Source organism: Adiantum capillus-veneris, chromosome 11 (assembly GCF_014529385.1).
Source record: "Adiantum capillus-veneris isolate H3 chromosome 11, ASM1452938v2, whole genome shotgun sequence".
In the NCBI taxonomy this organism is placed as follows: domain Eukaryota; kingdom Viridiplantae; phylum Streptophyta; class Polypodiopsida; order Polypodiales; family Pteridaceae; genus Adiantum; species Adiantum capillus-veneris.
The window spans coordinates 50493258-50513960 of NC_140941.1; positions in this window are offsets into that span (position 1 = coordinate 50493258).

Genomic DNA, 20703 nt, shown 5'->3' on the forward strand with positions numbered 1-20703 from the left:
CTCTATGGAGACAAAGACGGTCGATACTATAAGGCTGTCACAGGTCATGAAGTTCCTGTAGAAAACAATCATTACTTTACAGCAGAAGCATTTTGCTCGAGAGGAGAAGACTACATGTCTAAAGGTGGTAATGTATACCATCTCGTCATGGGTTTACCTCTAACTATGCACTTGGAAGAGTTAACAACTACAACTGTCACTACACAAATGGGTGGCACAACAAAAGGCACAACATGGAAAGACACAACACAAGTCTCGTGCACTGCACCAGCACAAGAGGTACCAGCTATGAAGATAGCCCAACTTCAAAAAGAACTATCTTGGTCTCAAGAGCTACTTAACAAAGCACAAGAAGTCATATCATCAGGCATTGAACAGATGCTAACATCAGATATGGAACACTCTCAAATGGGGGGAGTTCAAACTCAACAAAGAGACCCTATGTCTTCAAGAGTGGGATTAAGAAGTCCAGTTTTACAAGAAGCAGTGTCATTTTCAGGAGTCCAAGTGGAATTTCAAGAAGCATTGGAAGATGCCGAGCCGGAGGAGAGACCGCTGGAAATTCACAATGCCCAATATAAAAGGCCAGGTCAAGATGTCATTGTGGTCGACAAATACGATAGGCGCTATGAAATAGCTGATGTGAAAAAAATGGATGAGTTTAGCAATTGTGGGCAACTTGTAAGTCACATACTTGGACCCCGTCCAAAAACACCATCAAGGGAAACGGAAAACAAAGATTCGGTTCAATCTTCACCCTCGGTGCAGAACTCGCCAAAATCAACTCGAAAACATAGCCCTAAGGCTATGCAGAAGCCCCACGTCAAAGACCATATACTGATGAAAGAATCAACATCACAACTGCTAGAAAGCATGGATAGTGATTTGATCTTGTATGCAAGCAATAATGGAAGCTATTTTCAGCTTCTCAAGGACAAGACGATGAAGGATAAAGAGACAAAGCCAGTGGATACACCTAAGTCAGTCGTAATCTACAGTAGCCACACCCGCAGATAATTCAAGCGCTAGAGCTACGTACCTTTGCATGCCTTACAGAACCATTACTTGGTTTCACCTCATTTGCGCTGGACTGCTGCAGCTCCCTGGAGCTGGAGGTCTCGCCTCCACCCGCTGCATGCTTTGTAGCCATAATTTGTAACTGCAAAAGTAATTTGAGGTTTAGTTCTGAAAATGTCGAGAGAGAGAGAGAGAGAGAGAGAGAGAGAGAGTTGCAATCAGCATTCCTCTATCTCAGTCTAGACCCATCTCTCTCTCTCTCTCTCTCTCTCTCTCTCTCTCTCTCTCTCTCTCTCTCTCTCTCTCTCTCTCTCTGTGTGTGTGTGTGTGTGTGTGTGTGTGTGTGTGTGTGTGTGTGTGTGTGTGTGTGTGTGTGTGTGTGTGTGTGTGTGTGTGTGTGTGTGTGTGTGTGTGTGTGTGTGTGTGTGTGTGTGTGTGTGTGTGTGTGTGTGTGTGTGTGTGTGTGTGTGTGTGTGCGCGCGCGCGCGCTAACGCAAGAGATCAGGACACTTGCGTTAAAACACACACACACACACACACACACAGAGTTGTTGACAGGACACTTGCGTTAAAACACGCACATATAGAGAGAGAGAGAGAGATTCACCTGCAACACAGAGACTCCGATTGCCAAGTGGAAAGTGATGCCAAGTGAAAATTGAGTTGGCAGATACGTCATTTATATGCACCTCTGGACTCGGCCTAACTTTGAACATTCCAAATATTTAGTAGTGTGAAAGGCATCCAGCAAGAGCGATTTGGGTATCACTACGTAGCAAGTTGCTCTCTCTCTCTCTCTCTCTCTCTCTCTCTCTCTCTCTCTCTCTCTCTCTCTCTCTCTCTCTCTCTCTCTCTCTCTCTCTCTCTCTCTCTCTCTCTCTCTCTCTCTCTCTCTCTCTCTCTCTCTCTCTCTCGGCATTGTCAGCGGCCTTAGTCAGAGGCATCCCGGAAAATTTCTAGTAACTACACAGGTGTGAACACACCTTTGTTTGAAAAATTTGTGTTACTACAATTTGAGATGCATCTCCATCATGCCATCTGTTGCGGGTGGTGCGGAGATTTTTTTTTCCACCTAACCTCGCCTAGCAATGTCAAGGGGTCACTCCCAAAATTAACTACCACCATACCAAGCGCAACGACTTGCATGAATGCTACTGGGCGTATAGCTTGTGAGATTCTCTAAGAACCACTGCAATGGTTTTTACACGCACACGCACACACACACACACACACACACACGTGCGCACCTACTTAAAACCATGTTGGGAACACCGCCTAAGGCTATACACTATAGTGCAACTAAGGCACCCTCCTACATGCACTCTACCCACGTTGTCATACCGTGGCACATGCATAATGTGAAAGTAAAACATCCACCTTACTCTTAATGCTTTTGTTGCGTGGAACCAAATGCTATAATGTACATAGTGCGATATATGCAAAAACAGATGCCACGGTTTGCGGTCATGTACAAACCTTGTTGGTAGACGAGACATGGGACATGGCATTGTCGCATGTTTTATCACATTACAACATGTCGAGTTTTCTTTACAAATGTACAAATGTCAAGTGTTTTGAAGTGGTATGCTCGTTTTGCATAGAAAGTTCAATGCGAGCGATGTTGGCCAAAGATAGCAGGTTTCATGCGTGGCCATAAAAGACGTGTCCAAAGTGCTTGACAAGTGGGAAAATCAGGTTCAACATGCATTTTGATCTTAGGGGGATTTTTCCTAGATCATTTGGGCATTTTTAAGACAAAAAGGGCAAATTTGGGCTAGAAAGGGCTAAAAATGGTCAAAAATAGCAAAAAAGAACTTAAAATGCTACATTAATGTGGTGTGGTTACCAAGCTTTGTGTGAGTTTTTAGAGCCAATAATGAGCTCTTTTGGAAAGATAATAAGGGAGTGTCCGAGTGTAGTCCCGTGTTGCTTCCACTACATGTTTCAGGCTACCAATTAGGGTTTCCCCTCCTCAAATAACCATGCAAGCTTCTCTAATGAAGTTCTAAAGATTCCATGAAATGGTCACACCGACGAATTGAAGCGATAATTTAGGGTTTTTATCAGGGGGAAGAGCACTCACTGTATATGTGCAATCGGGAGCGAGGTTACACCAAATCTTCACACACATAAGAGTTTTGAGATGATCATGGGTCTTTTTCAAAGTGAATCTCTCATGGCAGGAGTTTTTCTCATTTTAAGTGTGTACTTTGACTTGAATCTTCTACGATTCCCTTGATTTTGCTACGAACTCTAACAATCAAAGGCCCGCAACGCTTTCCTAGCCACAATGTGCACTTCTTGACACGTTTTTGGTGAGCCCAATGAGAGATACCCCTCCCAGGGGGTCTATGCATAAAATACACAATTTACACTTTTATACAACTTTTAATATATGTTGTCGGGAAGATACAATGCTCGCAGTTGCTAGCAAAGTGAAAACTAGGCCAACAAACAAGATGTCAACCAAGGATGGAGCTTGACCCGTAGGCGCATGGAAACAAATAAACGGGTGCCAATCACCTACTCGACCTTCTAGAGATAATCACTAGCAAGGGAAATCAACTCCAAGCACACTATGTGTATGCAAGTGCTACCTTACCTATGATGCTTATGCTCTCCAAAACATGACCTAACGTTGTCAAATCGTCACAAAACTCAAGGAGTAACCTCTGCACACCTAGAGGAAACTACCCCAAAGTCTCTAACCCAATTTACTACCTGCAAACACTTGGTGTGGAAAACGAGTATGTAGGCAGACCAAAAATTATAGGTGGTTAACTGATTCTCAAAGCGTTTAGGCCTAAAGTGTAGTTTAACTCGTCCTGAACATAATGACATAAAGCAATCACAAAACGGATACACGGTTAGAGAGAAAACTCACTTCGAATCTCATGGGAGAGCTCTTCACAAATAGACTGGAATCGTGCAATCTTGGCGTTGAAGCGTAGCTCTCGCCGTTGCTAACAGGATAGTGTAGTTTCCTTCACAATGTAGTTTCCATAGCTCACATAGAGAGTAGAAGAAGACCTCACTCACTCTCTCACACAAAGTACACAGTCATGGCACTCATATTTGATCTCAAAAGATGATTAATTCGAAAGTTGTACTTAGGGTTACAAAAATTGTCTTTTATACCTCAGCGTTAGGGGTTCCAACGCAAGAAGAGGTGGCAGAGGTAACAAAAAATCTTAGTGCCACATCACAAGCGGAAGACATGCAAATAGAGTCAATGGATGAAGCAGAAAGTCTACCAAATAAATTTTCTATTGTGGACTCTTCATTGGTGATTGAACAAATCAAAGAGTATGAGAAGCTAAAAGAAGATGTAACTGAAGACATACAATGCATAGAAGAACAGAAAATGATTGAGTCCAAGATTGACTACCAAGGACAAGCAATACAGGATATGAATGAATATTTTCGAGAAGAGATTCTACAAAAACCCATGGAACAATGGAAACCAAAGGCCACGGCGACCATTGCATCAGAAGAAGAGAGTCAACCTCAACATCCTGCTACACAACCTTCAAAACATTTCCAAGAAGAAAAGTCACCATTAAATGACCTTCAAGTTCTAGAAGAAGTAAATAGTGACAGAGAGCTTCTAAAATCAAGAATCAAGGCATCACAGTCAGAAACTAGCAATGAACACCAACAAGCAGCTAGAGCACAAGATAGTAAGCACTTGGGACATGCTACAACCAGTCAAATGACAAAGAAGTTCAACATACAAGAGGATGACAAAGCTTCCAAGGCACAAAAGTCTAAGACAAGTACCAAAAGCAAAGAGGACATCAGTTACTTGGCAGCCAACAAGAAGATTAAATTCTCATTGGATGTGTATGAGAAACTGAAATTCAACTTTACAGCAGAGATAGATTGCACTGCCACGATTAATGTCATGTCTTATGGGCTATGGTTACTTCTAGGTAAGCCAGAACTGTATGAAATTCAGGTACAGGTTCCTATATCACATGGAATGGCCGTTACAAGTTTAGGGATTGCAGAAGCTTCCCTTAAACTACGGTCAAAGGTAATCAAAGACAAATTCCTAGTGGTGGATTCATCAAAAATGAGTACACATTTGATTTTGTCCAAGCATTGGAAAAAAACATTGGCAGAAAAACCTGGATTTTCAACAATGGTCATCAAGACTAGCTCTCAAGAAATCCAGCCTACTACTGCTCCAAGATTATTGGCTACCGACAAAGGCAAAGCCAAAGTGAACCCACAAATGTCCTACCAACAAAAGCAGCCCCTTAAATCAGAGTCTTCAATCCAGCCCCGAAAAGTTCAAGACAGAGCTTCGACATCAACTGACCACATGCTTCCACATGAAAGACAGACTCCAAAGAAAATCTGTCTACATCAAAGCTGAAGAAATCAAGGTCAAGGACCCAATATGGGTAAATGAGCCTAGCTGATTGACGAAAGGTAAACACATGGGATGGATAGCCTCCCACTATAGCTTAGCAGAGCAAGGCTATTATGAGGGTCAAAAGAAACTTTGGTTACCAAAACCACAGATTTTGGCTTATGTGGTGGATAAAGGTTTCAAAAAGCGTCCCCAAAAGCAACAAAGATCATATTTATATCGCCAAAGGAGACCAGCGAACAAGGCTCACCAAAGGGATGCAGGAAATTTCAAATCCAACTGGCCTTCATACCAACATAGGACTTCATCGATAAATAATACCAAAAATGGCACTCTTGTACATCTCAATACGACATCAAAAACATCATGGAAAGTGCCATCTACGATTCTTCAAGCACAAGGTTACTATCAAGGAAATCGAAGAATCTGGCTACCAAAGATGCTAGGTAAACATTCTTCAAGCAAACGACTTCAGCTTGAAAATAATCGCAATTTCACGGAAGGCAAAATCAAGGACAATGTCACACTCAAGGCAAAAGATATCTGCAAAGACACGCTAATCACACGATGCAGATACATGGGTGCCAAAATAAAAACACATACCGAAGAAGATTGAAGTCATCTCTAGCTCTCAAGAAATATCAAGACATGATAGACAAAGTGTTACGGGGAATGGAGCGAGCCAATCTTCTCAACCAAGGGACCAACAACAACAAAAAGAAATTTTGACAACCAAGGTCACCCAGGTATGGCAAAAGAAACCAATATTGCTAGTATGGTCCTTTACAAATCCTCTCTTCGAGGATGGGAGTTTTGAATTTCAAAACCTATTCTTGGTCGAAATCTCCCGAGAGTAAGACAAGTCGCCATAAAAATAATGGCATAAGAGTCCAGAGTCGGGCAGTTGAGCCACTAAATGAGCAAGCATTAGACCCAAGCTTCATGTCTTAATATTTTTTGTGGTCTATGAGTCTAGATATTTAGGTTATAGCTCAAGCTGGAAGAGTTGAGCATATTGTAAAATTGAGTCGCTCATGCTGGATAGGTGAGCATAAGAGTCGAAGTCTACTATTTTAAATGGTGGAGTGGCGGAGTAGTCCAGAAAACACTCACGCACATGAACACAGTGAGGAGAGTGGAAAAAACCTCATCGACAAAAACCCTTCTAGTGAGTAACGGCAGCTCTTGAAGTCAAATATATTTTTGCTTCTCTAGCTACATTCACTCCTGGAAGCACCCATTCAAACTCCTCTCACACCGCATATTGTTTCCCATGCATCTATCTGTGCAAGCATATATAATGTCCCATCATTGGACATTTGCATTTGACACGATTTGTGTTCCACCCATGCACTTACACAACAAAATGACGATGACGAAGTGGTAACAGGTTTCATAAGCATTTGCTCAACAACAATGACTCTGACTTCAAGCTACTAACTCTTATCCACTGTATATCCAGTAATAGTATCCATACGGCCATAAGTACTTTAACTCAACAAAACTCGGTTACATCAATCAATAAGTACATATAGCCTGACATTTAATGGTGACTAAAGGCATTTTTTTCCCACTGGGTTTTTCCCATTAGTCCTATCCAGGTATCCAAGACCTTCATTTTGTAATATACGCCACATTTTATTTTTACTATTTTATTTTTATTATAAAAACACAGAAAAGCAGACCAACGACATCCCCAAACAACTGCATGCTCATCAACTACAGGATCAAAGGGGAGCGGCCTAGAAAAAATTCAAAAAGGCTTGAAGTTTACAGGTACACGTGCAGGTTGACACCCAAAAAACAAACAATGCAGAGTTGCCATGATAAAGCCTTGCTGCAACAACAAACCTCACTCGACTTATTCACGCTACAACAACCAATCGGAGGGGGAGAGCTATGGCTTCAACTACACTACATGTACAAGAAAAAGGTAACTCTACAACATACAAAGCATCTGGTAGAAGCAACTGCAACAACAAAAGATTCAACCAACACCAAAACATAAACCACTTGTCAAGGCCACTACAGACGTAGGGTCTTGTCGGGGACGACAAGACTTCGGAGGGGGAGAGTGTTAAAAGGTCAACCTTTCAACAACGCTTCCACAAAGATTCCATAAATATTCCTCAAAGATTCTCTAAAGATTCCAAATAAAGATGCTGATGAAGTGATGAAGACGAAGATGGATGCTGTAATGTGAAGATACAAGCTCATGGACATCATCGAATATCCCGTTATTATTATTTTGAGCCATTACGGCCACTTTTGTAATGTTTACGGGAACTTCATAGTTTAAGTCGGCAATTGTATTTTGGCCACATATGCTTGTTGGATGAGCAAAGCCAGCTCACAGTGTTGTAATTAAGCTCTATAGAAGCCTAGGGACAAATCAGGTCATTTTGGTCGGACATTAGGTTTTCCAAGGCTTAGTATATAAGCCAAAACCTAAAACTTTGTAAGGGACTTCTAATAAATCTGATCTTCTGTGTCGTTGGGAGACTGCGAGAGAGTGTGTGTGTGTGTGTGCTACAAGAGCTACGGTGGTTGGAATCGCAAACAGAGAGCAGCAGTGTGTTGCCCACAAGGAGAGCTACGCGTTGATGCTTACATCACGCGCGTTCGTCTGTGTTTTGGCAGATTCACCCGCGAGCTACTTTTGGAGTTTCAGTGAGTAACTATTGTCCGTTTTTGCATTTCAGCATATCCACGTGATCAGAGCGAGTAGAGCTTCACATTAGGCACTTTAGTTTTTGGAAATGTCGACCTGCAAAAACCGGCCAGACATCCTATGCGTTTCTGCACGGAGGGTATTGAGTAGGTTTTTTTGGTCACGGACCTTAGGGAGAGTGGCCTATTGGTGTTGATAGGATATCCCTCAAGTTTCGTAACGTTTCGAGAACGTCTAATGGGCTTTTGGCTTGCGGTAGCATCATAGGAGACTCTCACATTCACAGAACGGATGGCATGTACAGTTGATATCTCTGTAGGAAGTAGTCATTAGTCGGTCGAGTAGAGGTTGACACCCTTTGCTTGCTTCCACGCGCCTGCGGGTCGAGCTTCGTCTTCAGTTGACATTATATGTTAGGTGAGTTCTCGCTATGCTGACGTCCGTCACGGCGTATCCATCCAACATATACTGATTGTAGAATTTTCTTTTACTACTGTAAAGTTAATATAATACTGTAAAGTTTAACTAAAAAATGTAAAGTAAATTATCATTAAGCAAAAAAAATTAAATAATTATAAAGACAAAAGAATACACAAGGATGACAAATGAAGGCACATGGATCACATAGGAGGGGACAAAGTGGGACACACTGTCACATGAAAAAGGAGAGGCTACTCTTGACTAATCTTAATGAAGGGGGGCTTGTGTGGCCTTATCTTTTGATGATAATAACAAAGTGGTCAAGCTCATGGGTACCACAAGGGTAGCAAAAACGCGGGTATGATTTTTGGAAAAAAAAATATATTTTTTTTTATTTAAAAAAAAATTTGAAAAAAAAGTTGGACGTGTATGTGTATGTGTGCTATCTCTTACTCTAATCTCTAATGGATTAGTAAGATTCAATTAGTTATGTGTGTGTGTGTGTGTGCTATCTCTTACTCTCATCTCTCTAATAGATTAGTAAGATTCAATTCGTTATGTGTGTGTGTGTGCTATCTATTACTCTAATCTTCTAATAGATTAGTAAGATTCAATTAGCTTTAAGAAGGATATGTGTATGTGTGTCTGTGTGTGTGTTATCTTTTACTCTAATCTCTCTAATAGATTAGTAAGATTCAATTAGTTATGTGTGTGTGTGTGCTATCTATTACTCTAATCTTCTAATAGATTAGTAAGATTCAATTAGCATTAAGAAGGATATGTGTGTGTGTGTGTGTGTGTGTGTTATCCTTTACTCTAATCTCTCTAATAGATTGGTGAGATTCAATTAGCTTTAGAAAAGTATGTGTGTGTGTTCTCTTTTACTCTAATCTTTCTAATGGATAGTAAGATTCAATTAACTTTAGAAAAGATGTGTGTGTATGTTTTCTGTTACTCTAATCTCTCTAAGTATTCCTACTCTCTTTAGTTAGTACATCTTCACTATTAACTTATATATTGTTAATTGAAAGTTAATACATAAGAGAACTCATTATATTCTTATTATACATGATGAAATTCTCATTCACCAATGTTATTGGCAATTAGGTTAAATGGAATTTTGAATAATACTAAAAATTGATTTAGTTGAAGTATAGAATTGAAGTTAGAATTGGATTAGAAATGTCATGCATAAAAGTAATGCATTCCTAAACTTTCACTCATAGTTTACACATTTAATTTTTAATTAATTACGATTAGCAAATATTTGATGTATAGAAATTAGATGTAAAACAACAACACTAAGTGTGAATCTAAGTTGGCGAGGGTTCAAATTACAGACTCTCTTTGGAAACAAGGAGATTACTAGGGAAATTGACCAATTTAAAGTTCTAAGTGTATAATATAAGTGTAGTACAAAAAAATGGCTCCAAAGCGTGCTCGAACACAAGGCGCTAATGATCATGAATCCGGTACAAGTAATGGTGGAACTCCTGCGGAACATGCTATGTCTCCACCAATCGGACAATTCGGAGCTATGGTACAGGTTAGTATTGCAGTTTTAAGTAATTATGCATCATTGCATATGCGAGACCATAGGAATATATTATTTACCTTATGAAAAGAAAACACGGACCGAAACCACGGGGCTTAACCTCAAGAAACTCGTCATATGTTTGACAAGTAGGAAAGATTGTCTGGTTAAACTGGTTGCTATAGGAAAGAATGTTTGTCCAAAACCTTCGGTATGGTTTCTCTCAAGTCTCTCTACTTATTAGCGCCGACATTATGTGGCAGTTGTCGAGACGTGAGATGACGCCCAGGATGGCACCGCTGATGCTGTGGTGGGAGTACACCCAGATTAGCCTAGCTGGATACTACAGTTTTGTTTTTCCGTGGCATGAGGATAACGCCCAGATTGGCACCGTTGTTGCTATGGCGGGAGTAAGTCCAGATTAGCACAACAAGTACTTGTCGAGCGGTATGGGACGCTCATGAGGACAAGGGTTTTCATAAATAATGTATATAGCGATCGGACATAATAGCGCCAGTAGAGATTCTTGAGTGAACCTAATCCAAAGGTTGTTGGTTTAAAATTGGACGACTTCTTGTTTGACTATTGTTTGTAATACTGTTTAAAGGGTTGTTTTAACGAACCAGTATCATCAATAAAGTAAATGAACATGTATGTTTAAACAGTGTGGTAGTAATTAAATAACAAAAGAAGGGTGAGTGTGGTGTGGAAAGTGGGAGAATAATACCCCGACGGTATCATTCTATGGACGGGTGGACCCGATGAGTCGGGTAACTTTCCAACCCCAGAATTGTTTTTTTTTTAGTCATAAATCTTAAAAGAGACAAACCTTGGCGGCTGTGCTTCTGAAACATGGGGAAAAAAGGGCACAGGTTGGTCACTCTAAGATTTATACTTTTAGGTATAATTGATTATAGATAGTTTTTAGATAGGGTTATGGTGGTCACGCTCCGCCATAGTGAGATAGGACCAATCCTTCACTAACGGTTCATGCCCGTGGCTACGTAGTAGCTAAGACAATGTCCATTGGTTTTTCTTTCTCAGGATTGGAGACTTATTAAAGGTACTCCGCTCCTCTCAAAAAGGGGCAGGGACCTCACACTGGTATTAGAGCCTAGGTTAAAGCTTGGGGAGATTTTTAGATTGATGTTTGGATGTTGAAGGATGCGAATGTTTGAAATAATAGAAGAACCTAGAAAAATTGTTTTGAGTTTTTATATGGTATTGAAGACTGAAATTTCTTGGTACAGGAAAATGTTCATTCAGCCTACCAAAAATTCCAGGTGTTCACCATCATGTTTGAAAATGCATGCCAATCACCAAATTATCAGTTTTGAAAAAGGGTGATGATGATTTTGGATATGGTGTTTGCACCACCTATTCCAATGGTGCATAGAGGATGGGGTATCAACTCGAGTCCATCTGGAGGAATCTATACCATCGATGTTGACAAGATATGGTGCATGGATACCAATCTTAAGAAACTTCGTTGGGCAGAGGAGTTAAAAGTCATCTAAGTTTATCTTTTCATTGGTACTAAGAATCCGGATGCTACCATTACCTTGGGAGGAGAAAAGATATCTCAGACTCAATGGGTCTATAACCAAGTTACAAAAGTTATCCATGGTGGTAGGATTCGACCCATATGTGTATCTCGTAGCTTTCAAGGGTCAAAAGAAACTTATTATTTTGATCCTTTAGCCTATCCTTTTGTAGTCACTAAACTCAAAATATAGAGACATTACAATCCTTGTACCTAAAGACTACCAACCTTGGTAGCAATAATGTGTATATAAATAAAGTTTGGATTAATATTATCTTTTGTTTGTATTATTGTCTGATCAAGTCTTGCCTTAAAGTGGATTAAAGTTAGAGTATCCAATAAAGTTTCACTTAATCTATATTGCACAGAGTGCGGTGTACACATCTCTTCAAGAGAAAAAGCTACTTCTCAAGCAAGCTAAACTTCCCTCTTTCAAAGGGGAAGGATCCCTAGTTGAGCGCGATGCTGAAGTGTGGCTCGAAGAGATGGAGGATTATTTTGCTGCTGCTGGTACTACTCCCGATAACCAGGCAATGTTGGCTATGTTTCGTCTCACGGGGGATGCCAAGCTTTGGTGGAAACAACACTGCAAAGATAATCAAGGAGCTCAAAACACTCAAACTTGGGAAGACATTAAGTATGATGTCAAAGGACGTTATCTTCCACCTGCACACGAATTCCTTAAGATGAATGAATTCTTCAACTTACGTCAGTTTCATCTTACAGTGAAAGAATACTACTCCAAATTTGTAACTCTTAGGCGCTATGCTCCACCAATGACCGCGGATCAACAAGTAGCCCGTTTCTGCCAAGGGCTAAATGCTCCTTTAAATACTCGTCTAGAAGCCATGAGGCCTGTAAATTTGCAAGATGCTCTGTTCAGAGCTAAACCCTTAGCTAAAGAGATGTCAAACTCTCAAAGGGTACGAAATGGAAATTTAAGGAATGCTGGAAGGAGAGGACGGTCTATGATGTGGAACCAAAGGCAAGTTCACCCAGTTCACCAAACATGCAGATGGAGCTCAACATGCAGATCTTAGATGCTATGAATGCAACGAGCTAGGACATTTCAGGAATGTATGTCCTAGGCGAGTCTCCGCAACAAATACACCTACTCGAGCTAGAGGACGAGGACAAATAATAAATCGTGGAGGAAGAAATGGAGGACGAGGTCGAGGGCACGGAATGGCTGCCAGGGTCAATGCTATCATAGGAGAACCAACATTGGGAGAAGAACAAGAGGAAAGAGCAACTCTACATGCTGCAATTGATAACCCAAGAGCAAGACAACAATATGCTGTCATTCAAACACCTGCAAATCACCAAGGTGAAAAATTTGATCTTCTTATTGATTGTGGTAGTACTCATTCTTTCTTGTCACGTAAATGTTTAAGGAGGTTAGGACTTAATCAACACCCTGCAAGAAAGATGAGAGTTGAATTAGCCAATGGAAAGGAGGTGTTATCTCAGTACACTGTGGGCAAAATAGATTTCAAGTTGGGAGAATACTCTACTTCTGCTACTTTTCGAACCTTACCCATAGGAATCTATGAAGGAATTCTTGGAATGGATTGGTTAGCCAGTCATAATGTCAATATCCATTGTGCCCAAGGAAGTGTTAATTTTGTGGACAACCTAGGTCAAGAAGTCACTATTCAAGGCCAGAATGGAAGACCAAAAGCTTACTTGGTCAAAGTTAATCGTCTTTTGAACGGGTTACGCAAGGGTCAACAAATTTTTGTAGTCAAGCTAAACAAAGTAAAAAAATCTTCTTCCAACCCTGAACCAAGTGGCTAGAAGAACTTTCGGATGTTTTCCCTAGTGAACTTTCTGAACTACCACCACCTAGGGAGGTAGACCATGAAATCAAATTTTTTCCACGTAGTGAACCAATCTCAAGAGTGCCGTACAAGGTGTCACTTACAGAGGCTATAGAACTCAAGGATCAGCTTAAGCAGTTGATTGAGCAAGGGATTATCCGACCTAGTACATCTCCATGGGGTGCACCTGTTCTCTTCCAAAAGAAAAAGGATGGCTCTCTTCGACTTTTCATAGATTATAGGGGCTTAAATCAGGTTACCATCAAGAATAAATATCCAATTCCTCGTATTGATGAGATGCTGGACAGATTACATGGAGCAAAAATATTCACAAAGATCGATCTTCGATCTGGCTATCATCAAATTCGAATCCAAGAGGCTGATATCTCCAAAACAGCTTTCAACACTCGTTATGGTCATTACGAATTTACAGTGATGGCTTTCGGACTTACGAATGCTCCTGCAACTTTCAATCGTCTGATGCACGATATCTTTAGAGAATTCTTGGATGATTTTGTCCTAGTATTCTTTGACGATATCTTAATTTATTCCAAATCAGAGGAAGAGCATGAAGGACATGTTAGGAAAGTGTTAGAGCTTTTACGCTGAAATAAGCTGTATGCAAAGAAAAGCAAATGTACCTTCTTTACCCCTAAGGTCTGTTACTTAGGGTTTATCATTTCACCTGAAGGAGTCTCTGTTGACCGAGACAAAGTCAAAGATATTGTGGAATGGCCTCAACCCACTTCACAAACCAAAGTCAGAGGGTTCTTAGGTATCACAGGGTGGTACAGGATCTTTGTAAAGGACTATGCTCTTAAAGCTGCACCACTAACCGACTTACTAAAAAAAGGAGCTACGATACTTTGGGAAGAAAAACATGAATCTTGCTTCAAACAGCTGAAGGAGTATCTTGCTTCAGAACCTCTCTTACAAACTTCCAGATTTCACCCAAGAATTTGAGGTGATCACAGATGCTAGTAACCTTGCATTAGGAGGAGTCCTTACTCAAGAAGGAAGGCCTGTAGCTTATACTTCTCGGAAGCTTAGGATTAATGAAGTGAATTATGCTACACATGATTTAGAATTGCTAGCAGTTATTCATGCTCTCAAGCTATGGAGACATTATCTATTGGGACGCAAATTCCAGTTGGTAATAGATCACAAGAGCCTTAAGTGGATTTTTACCCAACCTAACCTTAATATGAGACAGAGGAGATGGATAGAGCTCATGCACGAATATGATTTTGATATTAAATTTAGACCAGGTAAGGATAATGTTGTGGCAGATGCCCTAAGCCGTAAAGATTTTCTGGGGGCAATTTCCATGGCTAACAACCCTATTCTAGACAAGGTCTTGGATGTTTCTGTCAGAGATACAGATTACCAGATGCTTGCTAGTATCCTACGTGAAGAGAGGGTATCATCAAATCAGCCTAAACCTCTACATTACTCCTTAGAAGATGGGAAAATTTACTATAGGAATCGATTATGCATACCTAAGGATTCTACCCTAAGGAATGCTATCCTATATGAAGCACACGATGGCCCAACTTCACGACATCCAGGTTATGCCAAAACCATCAATGCAATTCGCAGAAGTTACTATTGGCAAGGTATGAAGGGTGATGTCCTTCGCTATGTCAAGCAGTGTTTGTCTTGTTAAAGGATTAAGGCAGAGAGACTAAAGATGCCAGGTAAATTACATCCTTTAGATATTCCCCAAATGAAATGGGAATGTATTAGCATGGACTTTATCACCGGGTTTCCTTCTGTCCAAGCTGGCTATGATTCAATCATGGTCATAGTCGACTTGCTTACTAAAGTGGCTCACTTAATCCCAGTCAAGACAACCTTTACAGCTTCAGATATTGCTCGTCTGTTTGTGAAGGAGGTTTTCAGAATTCATGGTTTACCCAAGAGGATTGTCAGTGATCGTGATGCCAAGTTTACTTCAAAGTTTTGGGTATCATTGTTTCAAGCTATTGGACCCAGTTATGTTTTAGTACTGCTTATCATCCTCAAACTGATGGCCAAACTGAAAGAGTTAATCAAGTAATTGAATACATCCTCAGAGCCTACTGCAATAGAGAACCTCGCAAGTGGATTCAATACCTACTCTTGGTAGAGTATGCATACAATTCCTCTACTCATAGAAGTATTGGAATGACCCCTTTTAATGCTCTTTATGGTCAAGAATGTTTATCACCTCTTAACTTTTCTGACCCCACTATAAGGGTAGAAGCCTCAAAGAAAATGCTTGAAGAAATGGAAGCTCAAAACAAAGCTATTCGAAGGGATATTCAAGAGGCTCAAGATCGACAAAAGAAGTACGCCGACTTAAAAAGATCTGATCGGATTTTCAAAGAAGGTGACAAAGTTTTCTTACGAGTAAAGCCCAAAAAGAGCAACCTGTCTCTCGGAAGGTATAAGAAGCTTAGCTACCGATATTGTGGACCTTACGAAATAATCAAGGTTGTAAGTAATCAAGCTTATGGACTAAAACTCCCTTCTCATCTCAAAGTGCATGATGTATTTCATGTAAGTCTGTTAAAACCTTATGTATATAACCCTCACCATGTCCTTGATGATGAGCAAAGCATTTTACGTGCTCAAGATGTTCTACAACTCCAACCTGATACTATCCTAGAAACTCGAGAGAGAAAGCTTAGGAATAGATCCATCAAAGAACATCTTATCTTATGGAAGGATTTCCCTATAGAAGATGCTACTTGGGAAGATGAGACATCCCTTCTTAAGGATTACCCTTCACTGTTCTTGAGATGAGGGCATCTCAAATTCTAAGTTGGGGAGATTATAAAGTCTCTACTTTCAAATTGCACACAAGTTCTATTACGCATTTGTATTTTTTTTGAACCATCACTCCTTATTTAAGATATTCGAGTTCAAATTATGAATCGTAAGTTGAAAAAAACCTAGAAATTAAAATTTAAGCTACAAAATTCTGACATGTTTAGCTATATGAATCACTAATTACCTTATTGTAAGACTTATTTACTGATTGTAGAATTTTCTTTTACTACTATAAAGTTAATATAAGACTGTAAAGTTTAACTTAAAAATGTAAAGTAAATTATCATTAAGGAAATAAATAAAATAATTATAAAGGCAAAAGAATACACAGGGATGACAAATGAAGGCACATGGATCACATAGGAGGGGACAAAGTGGGACACACTGTCATACGAAAAAGGAGAGGCTACTCTTGACTAATCTTAACACTAGGTTGGTAATGGGACACTTTTATGTCCTGTTAAGTGACCATTTTCCTTGAATTATGTCAAGAGTTTCAAAATGGATTTTGAGGTGCTATCTGTCTAGAAAGTTGTCTCATGAGCTGAAAAAACTCACCATTTTTTTGGATTATCAATTCCATCTTTAACCTTGTCCTTGCACAACATTTCACAACCTAAACTGTGTGAAAAAACGGGTCCTGTTTTTGGCTTTTTTCAACTTTTTGCAACTATACCACTCTAGAATTCATGTTTGTGAGGTCTATAATGCTAGAGAACTATCTTTAGTAGTCCTCAACATGTCCTGATGCTTCTAGGGAGAAATAAATGTTAAAGTTGTAAGTTATGACCAAATTACAAAAATTGTCAAATCCTGTTTTTTAGCCTATTTTAGCTCTTCTATGATTTTTTTGCTGGCTTTCATGATATCCAAATGTAGTTTTGATTTTCTATGTCGCATATTGTAACATAAAGCTAATATTCCTTGGGTTTTGGGGCACCTAATACCCTATTTTTCATAGTAGACAACGATGGTTGATTTTTCCAATTATAGAAGAAAACGAAACATTCTAGTATATCAAGTACATCTTTTTCAATATTGTTAGTTTCTTGTGACAACTACATGCATTTTGTAGGTAGTAACCATATCTAGTCATAAGGATCAAATTTGGCTAGATACTGAATACTTTCTATGGGATTCTACAACTCATAATGTTGAACCCAATTTTTTCATGTTTGCTGTATTTAGCACTTCATCTTTGTCCCCAAGATTCCCCTTGGTAAGAGATGTATTACTTTGGAGGCTTGGTGTGACCAAAAGATGAGAAATTTTTACAAGTTTCTTATTTTTTCCATGTATAGTAGGCCTTGAACTATAACCTCATGAAAGGATTTTACAAAATGAGTGGATCTACTATGGTTTTGGAGGTTTTTTTCAAAACCCTGAAAAGACACTTTTATGTCCTGTTAGGTTACCAACCTAGTGTTAATGAGGGGGGGCTTGTGTGGCCTTATCTTTTGATGATAATGACAAAGTGGTCAAGCTCATGGGTACCACAAGGATACCAAAAACGCGGGTATGATTTTTGGAAAAAAATAAAAAAATATTTTTTTATTTAAAAAAAATTAAAAATTTTAAAAAATATATTTTTTTATTAAAAAAAAGTTGTACGTTTTTCTTTCTTCTATAAATAGAGCATCCATGCTCACACTTTAGACATAGAGATTGCCTCTAAAGCGCCCACGAAGTGCTGTCACTTCTCTTAGAGAGAAGGCATCCACAAATCACTAAGAGAGCAAAAACTCTAGTGGACTAATAAGCTGCGTATTAATTAAGCATTCAATTAACTTTAGGAATGATGTATGTGTGCTATCTCTTACTCTAATCTCTAATGGATTAGTAAGATTCAATTAGTTATGTGTGTGTGTGCTATCTCTTACTCTAATCTCTCTAATAGATTAGTAAGATTCAATTAGTTATGTGTGTGTGTGTGCTATCTAGTACTCTAATCTTCTAATAGATTAGTAAGATTCATTTAACTTTAAGAAGAATATGTGTGTGTGTGTGTGTGTTATCTTTTACTCTAATCTCTCTAATAGATTAGTAAGATTCAATTAGTTATGTGTGTGTGTGTGTGCTATCTATTACTCTAATCTTCGAATAGATTAGTAAGATTCAATTAGCTTTAAGAAGGATGTGTGTGTGTGTGTGTGTGTGTGTTATCTTTTACTCTAATCTCTCTAATAGATTGGTGAGATTCAATTAGCTTTAGAAAAGTATGTGTGTGTGTTCTCTTTTACTTTAATCTTTCTAATGGATAGTAAGATTCAATTAACTTTAGAAAAGATGTGTGTGTATGTTTTCTCTTACTCTAATCTCTCTAAATATACCTACTCTCTCTAGTTAGTACATCTTCACTATTAACTTATATATTGTTAATTGAAAGTTAATACATAAGAGAACTCATCATATTCTTATTATACATGATGAAATTCTCATTCACCAATGTTATTGTCAATTAGGTTAAATAGAATTTTGAATAATACTAAAAATTGATTTAGTTGAAGTATGGAATTGAAGTTAGAATTGGATTAGAAATGTCATGCATAAAACTAATGCATTCCTAAACTTTCACTCATAGTTTACACATTTAATTTTTAATTAATTACGATTAGCAAATATTTGATGTATAGAAATTAGATGTAAAACAGCAACACTAAGTGTGAATCCGAGTTGGCGAGAGTTCAAATTACAGACTCTCTTTGGAAACAAGGAGATTACTAGAGAAATTGACCAATTTAAAGTTCTAAGTGTATAATATAAGTGTAGTACAAAAAAATGGCTCCAAAGCTTGCTCGAACACAAGGCGCTAATGATCATGAAGCCGATACAAGTAACATTGGAACTCCTGCGGAACATGCTATGTCTCCACCAATCGTACAATTCGGAGCTATGGTACAGGTTAGTATTGCAGTTTCAAGTTATGCATCATTGCATATGCGAGACCATAGGAATATATTATTTACCTTATGAAAAGAAAACATGGACCAAAACCACGGGGCTTAACCCCAAGAAACTCGTCATATGTTTGACAAGTAGGAAAGATTGTCTGGTTAAACTGGTTGCTATAGGAAAGAATGTTTGTCCAAAACCTTCGGTATGGTTTCTCTCAAGTCTCTCTACTTATTAGCGCTGGCATTATGTGGCAATTGCCGAGACGTGAGATGACGCCCAGGATGGCACCGCTGATGCTGTGGTGGGAGTGCACCCAGATTAGCCCAGCTGGATACTGCAGTTTTGTTTTGCCGTGGCGTGAGGATGACGCCCAGATTGGCACCGTTGTTGCTGTGGTGGGAGTACATCCAGATTAGCACAACGAGTACTTGTCGAGGGGTATGGGACGCTCGTGAGGACAAGGGTTTTCATAAATAATGTATATACCGATCGGACATAATAGCGCCAGTAGAGATTCTTGAGTGAACCTAATCCGAGGGTTGTTGGTTTAAAATTGGACGACTTCTTGTTTGACTATTGTTTGTGATACTGTTTGAAGGGTTGTTTTAACGAACCAGTATCATAAAAGTAAATGAATATGTATGTTTAAACAGTGTGGTAGTAATTAAATAACAAAAGAAGGGTGAGTGTGGTGTGGAAAGTGAGAAACTGATACCCCGACGGTATCATTTTATGGACGGGTGGACCCGATGAGTCGGGTAACTTTCCAACGCTAGATTTTTTTTTTTTTAGTCATAAATCTTAAAAGAGACAAACCTTGGCGGCTGTGCTTCTGAAACATGGGGAAAAAAGTGCACAGGTTGGTCACTCTAAGATTTATACTTTTAGGTATAATTGATTATAGATAGTTTTTAGATAGGGTTATGGTGGTCACGCTCCGCCATAGTGAGATAGAACCAATCCTTCACTAACGGTTCATGCCGGTGGCTACGTAGTAGCTAAGGCAATGTCCGTTGGTTTTTCCTTATCAGGATTGGAGACCTATCAAAGGAGCGGAGCTAATGATGGGGGCTTTTCACAAGCCAAGCTCCCATACCCCTCTTCTCTCGTCCCCACCCCATGAAAACCCCCTCTTAGGGAGGGAGTGATAAAAGGCATTGGAAAAAGTAAGAAAAAAATAAAGTATGATTATGTAAATATATGAGAAAGGTAAAATAGGCCACCGCATGCCTGCGGGGTAGCCTATCCCCACCTTGCCTCCTTTTTCTTCACTGTTGCCCCCCCCGTGTGTCCCTTTTCCTCTCCTCCACTCAAAAGGTCAACCCCCTCTCTCTTCCCCTTGTCCTTTCTCCTTTCTCTCTCCCCTCAAGCTACCCCACCTCTCACCAATAATGCATTCTAACTCACCAATAATGCACCCTAACTCACATGCAACTTATCCTATCTTCCAAAATAGTATACCCCACCCCCCCTTTCTCTCTCCTATCATATCCCATGACCCAAATACTCCCCTCTCTCTCTAAAGGGTGCCATGTCTCTTGTCTTGTACCTAAATAACCTCCCCCACACTCACACACACTTAGTTTCACTGAAAAAGGTGCCCACAGACCC